Raw genomic sequence first — 12,361 nt, 5'->3', positions numbered from 1 at the left:
AGGTTCTTTCAGAAAAAAAACCACACAAGATTCACTCACCTTTTCTGCTTTCATTGGTATGAAACAGGCAAATGTTCCTATACCTTTTTCTACATAAACATTTCCAATAAAGTCAATACGATGATATAGGAGCATGAATTAGTCCCATGCTTGCAAACACTTTTATATCCTTGGAAAACAAGTCTGTAGAGGTTTTAGCCATTATTAATTAACATGATTATTGATTCTTGTAAAACGCTGCCTGCTTGGAATACTGTAATGTCACTCTTTAAGTGGTACAGTATTGCAACATGTACTTGCAATATAAACTAGAACGTGGTCTGTATTTGTCAGTCCAGGCATGTATGCACACATACAGACACAAACAAATACAGAGCAAGTGCTGCATATGGTCCAGCCATCTGTCCTTCCTACCCTGACTTCAGGGGAACAAAGGTAATATTCAGGAACCTCAACCGGTTCTACTGGGCATTTAACATTTCAGTAACCAATAGGAACTGACTGGCCAAAGAGACAAGTCAACAGTAGTGTGTTTGCTCAACCCAATGACTAACAATTCCTCCTAGTGCTCATACAGTGCTTTATGAATAAATTATATAATTCCCTATTAAGGTTGCACAACACAATTTAGTTTGGGATATAGACCTGTGGCTGCATTCATTCAACACATTTCAGCATTCCTCCAGCACTACAAGCTCAGGAACTGATGGAAGTGTCTCATTATCAGAGCAATGTGCGCCCATAGCTCACAGAGAAATCCACCATGAGTGCTGCTGTGTCCTTGGGTTCCTTACACAAGGAGTAGGCTCTCAATGTGTAATCCAGGATCACCAGGTGACTGGGGGAAGAGCAGAAAGAATTGTATAAACCTCACCCACATGCAGTGATGAGGATCCTTCCTAGAGCTGCCAATCTGGGCCCCCATCCACTTGGGATCCATATTCTGCACCCCACCAAGAGAGGGACCTCAGCACTTTCTTTCATAGGAATAAAATCCACTCGTTTCTTTCAAAACGTGGAAGACAGCATCATACTAAGGAAGGTGTTGTATGCACACTCTTCCATGAGGGGCACTCGGAGCATTTAAGACATGGGGCACCCAGTATCAGCCTCTCACTAGTGGTTGGGGCAATCACTTAAACTTTCAGCCTGACTTTCAACCTCTGCTCCTGGGACTATCCGTGTACTACATGTGAAAATCGTCTGCATGAGTAGATCCAGGAAGAAAGTTTATACTACAGGATTCCTGAACCTTAAGAGATTACCTTAACATTAACATTTGTATTTGCTCTCTTTCTGACAAAACGTATCTTGAATACCTTTCAAGCGGAAGCTGGGAGAGGCCTTCTCTTTGAGACTCGGTAGTTAGAGTGATGTCCTAGGAAGTGGGAATGTGCGCCCCTGTAGGCATAGGTGAGTAATGAACCTGGCTTTCCTACGATGTGAGTGCTTCGCTGATGGGGTCTTCCCTTCTAGGGGGACAACGGTCAGTTTGCTATTCTCAGGCAGCCACAGCTGCCTGCACTTGGTGGGAGCCTCTTTCTGTTGGAGTCTGCTCAGTGTACTGTGGTAGCCTCCTGTATCAAGCTCATGAGATGTACATGGACAAGTGCCTTGTTTGTAGATCTGCAGGCCCAGAGCACGATGGTCAAAAGTCAGAGGAACTTCAACGTCAGGAAATGAAGGTCCTTTGATGTTTAGATACTCTGGACCTTGGTGTCTACTGAGGGAGGATTTTCAGAGCCACAGTTACCCATTTAAATGCCTAATCAGTACCCTATCGGGTGACTAAGACCCACATCCAATGAGGATTTTAGCTACCTAATCTTATGTAGGCTCCACAGTTTCACTCACGTACTTGGCCCAATATGCTGAGTGTGTGATGGATGCCAGCGTCTGCTCCATCTCCCATGTGGTACCAAATACACGGAGGCCAAGGACTGGCCACACTGCTCAGCTTGAGCACTAGATTTTTGGCTGCATCCAAGCTAGAAGATAAAATGGTGCACAGGCTGTTCCCCTGGTCATGGAGTGCCACAGTTTGTGTCTATACAGCTCACCTCTCTTACTGCCCAGGACGTGGTGGTTATGACCAAGAGGCCTGCAGGAGCAATGCTGACCCTGCTAACACTGAATGTGGGGAGAAAACCATGCCGTGGTGGCCACCAGCAGCTTAATGATAAGGATGATCATATGCAGTGCTCAGACTCAGGTCTTACCCTATTTACTCACACAGAATGAACTTTTAGCTCAGATTATGGAGGCCCATACTTCTATTTATGAAGGTGCTGGGTTTATTTCACAGTGTACCAGCTTCCCTAGGGAGATGTTCTGTTTCTGCTATGCTTCCTCCCAGATAAGGATTGTCAGATTTTTTTTATTTCTTTTTAGGATTTACACCTGATGGTGAATAACAGGGATACCAATGCTGACACAGCTATGAGCACAGACTATCACCCACACAAATGTAATAAGTACATCAGGTTATAAAGTCTTTGATGACAGACAGTATCTTGTGGATAGAAAGGTATCTTCTAGTCAAACCAGTCTGAACCCTCACCAACTAAGTACTATCTTTCTGATCTCTCTTTCCGTGTCTCTTAAGTTAGGAGCTGCTAGGGAATTTATTCATACTTGTGCTTCTACCTCCATTGCCAAAAAGTGGGTGGTTTGGACAAATCCTTGCTACCTGAAATCCTGCTGAGGTACCTCTCAGAGAGGAAAAAACAGATGAATTCAACAGATAATGTCATGGCTGGAAGTGAAGAGAATCGACATTCTTCCAAAGTTTTGAACAGGAAATACAACTACTGATTGTAATTATGAAGATGAGAAACTCTAAAAAGTATCTAGCACCTTCAGCTCGTGCAGGTATTTCAACGTCAGCACATAGCATGATATATTCCGTGCATATGGTGGCGTATGTATATACATGATATGCACTAGGGATGTACCATACAAGTTACATCCAAGCATTTCATTCATAAAATCAAGACCACTCATTTTCTTACAATTTTGCAGGCAGAGAGCAGCTCTCCTGGCATTCCTCCCTGCCCAACTCTAGCCCGTTTCACCTCTGGGAGTCCTGGAAGCACAACTTTTGGGCCCTGATCCATTGTGATTGCTTGCTGGAGGGTCTGCATCTCCAGAGAGGTCACCTGAGCAGAAGTCTGCCCATGTGGAGCTCATGTGGCATCAGGGCCTTGGTCAATACATCTCCGCAGCACAGATGTCAGCTGGGAAAGGCCAAGTCTGAAAATCACTAGAACTGTTTCGTAAGTAACATGGAGGATAATTAATGACCCCGTTATAAAGACACAGCTATGGAAACAATTGCAAATTGATTTTTGGCAGACTTTTTCGGCAGAGTTGATCTGAAATAGCAGACAGGGTCTCATGGGATCTGGATCTGTTTGCTGCACACATTTGCCCATTGACTCCTGGGGAAGCCGAGGGTCTGTACAGAGCACCAGATCACTACTGACCCACAAAGATAGGTGGCTTGGGACCAACCTGTTATTTAGTCTTCCTCCTCCTCCAAAGGGATTAAACTTTTTGGCATCCTATGCAGAGCATGAGCCTCAAAACTTCACCTACCCTTTCCATGGGCAAAACCTGGACTCTGACCTACAAATGAGCAAGTGTGCAGGCTTCTGCTAACGTGCTATGGGGATCTGCACTGTGCGCACCTCACTAATGGCACAGTTCTTGGACTTGGACTTTCCAAGCAAGTGAAAAATGGCATACTGTTCACAAACATTTTCAAGGCTCTGGGAAGAAAGGAATTATGTTCATTTCGGTATTTACACTCAGGGCTTTATCAATTGCATTAAGATCTTTGAAATCTGAACGTCTGCTTTCCTTTCTCTCTCTTTTCTTGTTATATTTTTGCCTTTTTCTTGTGTGTGCTTTTTTAAGAAGGTAAATTAAAATGGAAAGCAACAGAACAATGAACAGAGCATTGGAAATACTGTTACGGCCCATCAGATATGGATCATACTGCTCAAATCTGTGATTATGCCACAAAACTGATTTAATTCCTCAGAAGACAACAAACAAGAAGGACAAAAATAATCCCCAATATCAGACCACTGAAATATTTCTTTCTGGGAAGCTGGACTATCCCATAGAGATGGACAAGTATTCCATTCCATGCAAGAGCAAGCACTCACTTGATCTTCCTTAAAATCACTTCTCCTGCAGTCCCTTCAACCCCAGACTCCATGCCACATTTCCTTCCCATGCCTCTCAAGTTAAGTTTCATGACTTGTTTGATAGGCTCACTGCTTTTCCCCTGTGTAATCCAAGGACAACATTTTTAACTAAGTAAGTGCCTTGTCATTTCAGGTGCCTCTTGGATTTTTTAGGAGTTCAAATGAAGACTCATTAAAAAATTCAGATCCTTCAGTCTTTTCATGCTCAGAAGCCTTGGCCTTCCTGTGTAGTTTGCACTGCAGTGTAGGTCCCAAGTGATTTGCCATCTCAAAAAAAAAAAAAAACCCAGAATAAAAACCAAGAAAGGAAATATGATGCTTATGTGTTTATGCAAGAAAATTACACACATCCACCTCCTTTCTCAAGCAAGCAAACGGTTTCAGAGTGGTTGGTTGAGTCACAGCTGCCCGAAGATGGCTATGAGAAGTGAGATCCAGACTTGCTCACCCAGCACACCAGAGAGATGCTGTCCTTTGTCATAACTAGCAAGCAGAGCTGAACCAACAACCAGTGGCAATTTGACCACACAAAGTTACACATCTGTCTGTCACTTTGTTCTGCATAAGCCCACTTTTAAATAACCATACACAAAAGCCACTGCAGCCATAGCAATGCTTTTTTAAACAAACTGCTCCTCAACATATTTTTATACATTTTATACATGTAACCCCTTTTTAGGCAAATGTAGGGGTATGTATGTCTCTATAGTTAGTATTTAAATAGGCATATATACATATTTAATATATGCCTGTGTATGTATATGTGTGTGTATATATCTGTACATATACTTAATGCAGAATAACCATGATGCCCTATAAGGCACAGAGTTCTGTGAAGATGCTCAATGATTCAAAGTACTGCTCATCACCTTGTGAGGGGAGTCTCTACCTAGAGAAGGTCAGATCACCCCGTGTGCCAGTTCAGCCACCAGCCTGGCAGCAGACTAACCCGGCAGAAAAATATGGCATCGTTTTCTTCTGTGTTAGAAAGCTGATCTGGCTGATGGGAAAGCCCAGCGAGTACAAGAGCTAGCTGGAGGGAGCAGACAGACTGGAGGAAGGGACATCGCTCTTTCAGCATCTTCTCATGAGATCAGGTCAGTGGATCCGTAGCCCCAGCTGTTCTCCTGGCAAAGCCTTTTTCTCTCTCCCGTGACTGTGGAAAGAGCCTAGGGAAAAAAGTCTTCCTTGTCTTAGCCTTACTAAATATCCCTCGCAGTGCTTACACTAGGATTTACAACAGCTTAACTAAACAGATCGCAGAACTGATTAACGTAAGTCCATGGAATTCAAGACACATGAATTTTCACAGTTTAACCACATCAGTTAGTTTTAATTTCTTGTCTTTTTTTGTCCCCTTTTGCAACATGTCTAAAGCAGCATCGCATGGCCCTGCAGATTAAGGGTCCTTCAAGCTGTTTCTGTTATTTGAAGACAACTTGTAAAGGGAGGGTTTCAGTGGAGAGCAGTGGAACAGCTCAGAAAGAACGTTAACATACTTCAAAGTGGTATTATGTAGCTATGACAGCTAGAACAGCTTGGACATTTCACCTCATGCCTCTCACAAGTCAGATGATAAGAACACAATCCCCCTAAGGCAAAATATTGTCATATTTCTTATTTAACACTCTGTATCCATGAAAAATGCCTTTCAAAATTACTCAAATAATGGGAAAATAAACATTGTGTTCTTCAAATGTGTTTTCCTTAAGATGACTATATACACTGTGACTCATTTAGTCTGATTATTTAAACTGCTGCATATACACCTACTCTTTTAGCACTATGAATCCACCTCAGAAATGTAAAATTCTGGATGAATTCATTCAAAAGCTCAGCTTGCAAGTCTATAAAATGACCTGATTCATTTTTATATTACAGAAAAATTGTTGTCATCAATTGGGGAAAACTGTTGGATGAGTTCGAACAACCAAAGCTTGGTGTGAATTTATCATATCATACAATTTTTTCATATATGATGTTAGGGTAAATTGCTAAGAAGAGAGAAGAACGTTTTAGTATGGACTTTGAAATTCTGTTTTCTGAGCTTAGTTACTACAAAATTATGATAAAATTGGTAGAAAATCTGGGCAAATGAAGGAATAGTTGTTAGTGAAACACGCAGGCAGGCTTATTCCTCTGCACCAGCAGCTGAGACCTCAGGGAAGAGTTCTGTAGGCACAAAACGTATTTGTGATAAATGCAGCCCTTGCGACTGGGATGGGCAGGTCAACCTTGGTAACTCACAGTTATGGGAAAGGTGTGGACAAACATCAAAAGCTATTAGGGTGCCACAACCCTGGTAACAGTCTCTCGTGTGCTTTCCATCTGCTTCACCCAAGGAACAAAACACACGTGTTAACTCCGTAGGAAATGCATATGGGGCCAGCTCCCAGGCTCAGCTCAGCTGAAGGGAGGTAGCTCCTTCAGCCATGAGCCCCTTGCTCATGAAGAGCTCTAAGAAAACCTGTGCTTTGCAGTATGATCCATTGGTGGCTGAAACTCCTTTAAATTACAATAGCAGTGGCCAGTTACACTTTGTGTGGTTTTATTCATAGTGGTTGTAGAGTATACAACAGCTGGGAAGGTAACTGCTCGTTCACAAAGAAAGTTTAGGAAAATTGTATCCCCAGGTGTCTCCTCGTAAAAGATGTATGCTCAAGTCAGACACACTGTTCTCAAATTTCTTGCTGAGCCTTGTTTCTTAGAGTGTCAGGGACTTCAGAGCACGGCCAGCAAACTGATCTCTAGAAAGCACTGTTGTAAAACCATAGACTCTGGATTTTATTGAAAAGGTCTCTTCAGTTCCTGGGAAAAGTGTAGAGATGGAAAGGGGTATGGTGCTAGGACCAGTCTGCACTTCTGCACACACATCATTTCTCCTAGTTGTAATTGATTCAAGACCCTATCTGTGCTATAGATCAGACATTTGAAAACAGTAATTTGGTCTGGTTCACTGAATGTTGCAATCTTCGCAGTAAATGAAGCCAAATTAGCTAAGACTCTGAAGATTTTTTGGAGATGTAACAAAAGAAAAGGATAAAAATAACAGCAAAACTATGATAGAACAGACAACTCTATGTACATAGAGTGCTCTGAATTGCGGACTGCTGGCGTGGCTGTCTGGGGAATGAGGTGCAAATCATCCCTTTAGTCCCTTGGTTGAACGACTATCTCTCTCATGGATAGTTAAGCTTGAGAAGGGGAGCAAGTGACGGGTAATCACATTTTTATCCTCAAGTCCATGGGTGAGAAAGGGAAGAACCTTCAGCAGCCCACCCGCAGTGTACCAACTCATGGTTGAGGCACGTGGTGTTCTCACACAGAGCTAGATGAAACCTGGGCAGCAGATTGCAGCTCTCTGCACAAGGGGTGATCAGCCAGCAGCCACGTGCTGCTTCCAAGCAGATGAAGCACAAATCCCCTCCAGACTTACAGCTCACGTTCTGCTGGGTTAGCCAAATTCCCAGCTTGGGGGGCAAATAAAATATGCATGCTCAAATTGAACTAGCCAGGCTGCCCAAGTACCAATCCAAGCCTTGTTCAGTCTATCAGTAGGATGGAGGGATGGCTGCTGGAGTTCCCCCAGCTCTTCGGATGCCTGTGACATAAGACTGACAGATTTTGGCACATGGCTCACGGGATGAGAGGGTTAGCCTCTCTTGCCTGCACTGCCAGCTGAGCACAGATCTGAGCCTGCACTTCTGATCATGCCTGACCACTACCAAGAGTGAACAACATGAATGTCATCTTCATCAGCAAACATCCTGAGACTTACAGGGTGGACAGTAGGAGGCCAACCAACCATTTGGGTGTAGAATGTGGTGTCAGGAGGGCCTGTTCCTCATCCCTGCTGCAAGAGGAGCAGCGGTCAGCCTTACCACCTGCTTCCATGGCCATGGGACAAAGCGTTCACAGCAAAGCCGCAGTGCAGCCCAAGAGCTGCCGGAGCATAGGAATGGCTCAGCCGCAGCCACTGCCGGTCAGAGAGCTCCCACTGCAATGGCTCTCTGGCTAAGCTGATGTTTCCCTTGCCATCACTGTGTCTGAAGATCGTTTTCAACCTGTAGAACCACCTCGGCTGCTTTTTCCTACATTACAGGCTCTGCTTTGCTGCTTTTCTCTTCCCAATTCCCTAATGGCCTGTCAAATGCTCAGCAGTCCTGCCGTGAGATTGTCTAGACATAATTTGCCCCATTGGGGGAGTATGCAAAACAGGATACTGTAATACACACACAATACATCAGCAGCCTCGGCTGAGGGCCTAGGAAAATTACATTGCTGTCCTCCACGAGGCTTCTGCCTGGAAAACAGCAGCTTGAACCTGACTGTGGCTCAGAAGGACCCTTTGCAGCAAATGCTGTCGTGATGTGCTGACCCAGATGTGCTGACTGCGTGCATTTGCCATCTGATGTCATTGACTTCCGAGTCTCCATTTGGGATTCTCTGCAAGAAGGTGCTTTGTGCTGTTACAGCCCTTCATGAAGATGTTGTCAAATGTATTCATGGCCCTTACTTAGTGGAGCTTGCATTAACTGGAACTAAATTTAGCCCAGTACTTCTATGTTGAAAGATACCATAGAGAAATGCAAAATTAATACATTAAAAATTAAACAAGGCAAAGATCAAAAATACTAAAGTTACCCCACTATATTCAGTTCAGTACTGAATATATATATATTTTTTTTCAGAATAGTTTTGCCAACCAGCCTTTCCATATAAATTGATTTAAATATAGAAACCTTGGTGTCATTATTTCAAAAGAGAGGACCCAATCTTTTCTCCAGTTATAGCTAATGAACCCATCTCATGGACTGTAGGGAGAACAACATCCAGGTGTTAGGTATAAACTCAGAAATCTGAAGTTTTCAAGTCACCTTATTCTGCAAGGTTCTACTCCTAAACAGCATATAAAGCATTAATAGCTTATAAGTAGAGAGCAACTGGTGAACAGACAGACAGGCTATTATATGGTTAAGTATTTTATAAAATTTAATAGCTCTGTAAATTTACTTTTAAAGAGGGTTTTAGTTAACAAAATGCCTTTCCTTGACATTTTCATGTCCATATAACTCATGTTTTTCCCTGACACATTCATACCAATATAAATCATGTCTGTATTCAAGCTAATAATAAAATAGGGCCCTTTTATAAATTATTCAAAAATGGAAAATTAATGTAAAGTGTAACCAAACTTCTCAACAAGAGCTTTTTTAAAAAATAAACTATTGGCGTGTCTGTGCATCTAAAGTTTACATTTTGCTGTATTATTAATTTACACGAACTGCGTCTTTGATGTTGTCTGAATTGAACAGCCTTCCACTGCAATTGTTTCCTTTAATGTAAAATGTGTGTGGCATAATTCTCATCACTGATTGCAACCTTATGATAATATTCTGCGGAGTTCTGCTAACCTTATTTACAATAGCATAAGAAGCCTAGGCCAGCTGCTAATAGATGCGTGCTAAGCTTTTTCTGCTTTTTTTTACCATAAATAGAAATGAACACAATCTAAATCTTAAAATGCAAGTCCTTGGGCATTTGGGGAGAGTTTGGATCTGGACCCAAACTTTGAATTTCCAGGCCAGACCCAGTTGCCGCAGCAGAGGTTCCCCGCTTTTACGGCTGATGTGTTTTGCTCTCAGAAATGTGACCTCAGCAATGGAGCAATATAAACCATTAAATAAAACACATGCTGCCCTCTTCCAGCTTTAGCTGTGATAGCGTCGGTAGCACAGGAGGAATTGGCTGTGTACTCTTGCCTGCCCTCTTCTGATCTTCTCCGTAAATTGTCCGGCCTTACGTTTGCGGCGTTACACACGCGGAGCTGGAGAGCGGCCTCCTTTCCCCACCCAGCTCCTGACTGTTAGCTCTAACCTTGTGGGTTTAAACAGTTTTCTCTTTTCAAAAACGGCTACGTTGTGATCCATTTGGCTGTCTTTCGTTTACCACTTGCAATACACACAAAATGAGGTTAAAGCCTGCCTTCTTATTAACCGCACACTGCAAAGAGCATCTGGAAATACGGCTCAAGGAGATGGTTGAATGAGGCTTCAATGCAGTCCGTATGCCATATGCACACTTCTAAAACATTCGTCTGAGTGTGGTACACACTGTATTTTTAGCTGTGATGGGAGAGACAAGCCGAGAGCACACACAGGATGTTCGCGGCGAAGGTGGGAGAGAAGGGCTTGCTCCCGCAGACCCTCCAGCTGACAGCCCCCCCGGCCACTCTGGGCTCACCCGCAGCCCAACGCGATCGAGTTACTGCAGCTTCACAAGCTGCCAGCTGGCCCCCGCGCTGCCGTAACACCTCGGACACGCATTCTGGGCTCACCCAGCCATGAGACACACGTGTCGTATCTTAAAGCTGAGTGAGAGGTCCGAGATACCACGTTCCCACCTCCCAGGGGTAAAAGCAGGCACAGCAAGGGTTTGAAAGTTCAGCTGGCAGTTTACTTCAGCTTCAGAAATTGTCACCTATTTTATTTGATAGCTAAGCCCTTGCCTGTTGTCTGTATCACAGTCCGTACCGCTGCTTTACCGGAGCGGTGGCACCGTCTGGCAGGAAAGGCAGATGACTGCCTTACACACGTGCAAAACTCACACAAATTCTGCCTTTTTGCCATTTAATTCCATGTTTTTATTTTCTTGCAAGGATGACGTGTATTTTTCATTCATACTGCAGTGCTACACTTTAAGCAATAAAATGACATCTTTACTGATAATTAATTGCATTTCACAGGGTTTGGGACATGGAGACATCCACCAGGGACTTGGTGTCTTCTTTTGGGGGCAGATAACTTAAACTATCTTTAATTCTGTTTTCCACTGTGCAAAGTGCAGTGGTGACCACTAGTCTGCCTACCTCGGAGCCCTTGCGAAGCTCACTTGGAGAATGAAGAAGCGAGATCCTTGTAATTAAGGAGCTACAAAGATGATTCAGTGTTCTTTCAAATGCTGCTTGAAGTGGGGACTTGAGTTTTTAAAAATATTTTTATGCTAATGCTTTATTTGATTTTTTTCCCTAGAGATTTGTTAAGTGTCAAGTGCTATGATTTAAAGTTGAAGCAAAACACTTCTAATGGAGTGTCTGACCTTTCAACAACCTCACTGAAGAGCAACGATGAAATTTCCAGGCAAGCTAATTAATACACTGGTACAGCACTAGTCGGGTGTACCTCTAGCAGCTTAACTCTCAGCCGAGAGGATGAAATCCTCCTACCCTCCCCACACCCACATCTCACTAACAATAATGGATTTGGGACCTAATCAGGCATTAAAACAGAGGATTAGTGAGCTGCAAACTGCAGCGATCGCGACTCAGTTTACAGTGCATGCAGGGGACTGGCAAAAATGACAAGGCATGCTTTCAGTAAATTAACGTCTATGTATCTGAAAAACCCATGTGGGCAGCAGAGACTGTTGGACTTATACTCAATATATGTATATGATGATTTTGAATGATCAGCAGAAAAACGCAACACAGAACAGTAGCTTAATGGGAAATGAGAATAGAGCAAGGAGCAGGTATAGGTAGGTGACAGCGAAGCACTGAATACAATTCAACTGTGGTACCGCACACCACTGCCATACCTTTAAACAACCAGCTTTTTGAAGATGTGGGATACGTAGCATCCTTCTACAAGCTCTAGCAGGTCCAGGGAGTGTAGGGCCCACTTTCACCTGTCTTCAGAAGGGGTTCTGTAAGGAGAAGATATGCTCCTAGTTTTTCTGCTTTGACTACACTCAGGGCAAGGAGCGATTTAAGTCAGAGAAGAAAACAGCAGTAAGAGAAGCAGGAGTTGGGAGTTTCAGAGCTCAAGAGATGCATAATTGTCTGCCTTGAAGATCCTTTCCTTGGCCAGGTGGATCACGAGAAGCAAGACCTTTACATGGCCATTGGCTATGCCTACAGTAGCAAACAATTTGGTTCAGTGAGACTGTCTCGGAGGACTGGACTCGCACGTCAGTCACTGGAAGGTGCTGAACTCCCTCCTCCCCTGGCTCCTGCCACAGGCCTGCCTGCAGGATGTGTGTTCAGAGAGCAGTTTGGTGGCTCTGGAGGGAGACACTGTTGTGGGGCCATGACCCCTCTCCACAGCCTTTTTTTCTGAGTAGCCAGTCTGGCATTTGGAATAGCTGTC

This window comes from Pygoscelis adeliae, unplaced genomic scaffold (genome assembly GCF_000699105.1).
Source record: "Pygoscelis adeliae isolate BGI_AS28 unplaced genomic scaffold, ASM69910v1 Scaffold130, whole genome shotgun sequence".
In the NCBI taxonomy this organism is placed as follows: Eukaryota; Metazoa; Chordata; class Aves; order Sphenisciformes; family Spheniscidae; genus Pygoscelis; species Pygoscelis adeliae.
The sequence above is the reverse complement of the archived record's forward strand: the minus strand, read 5'-3'. Positions refer to the sequence as shown.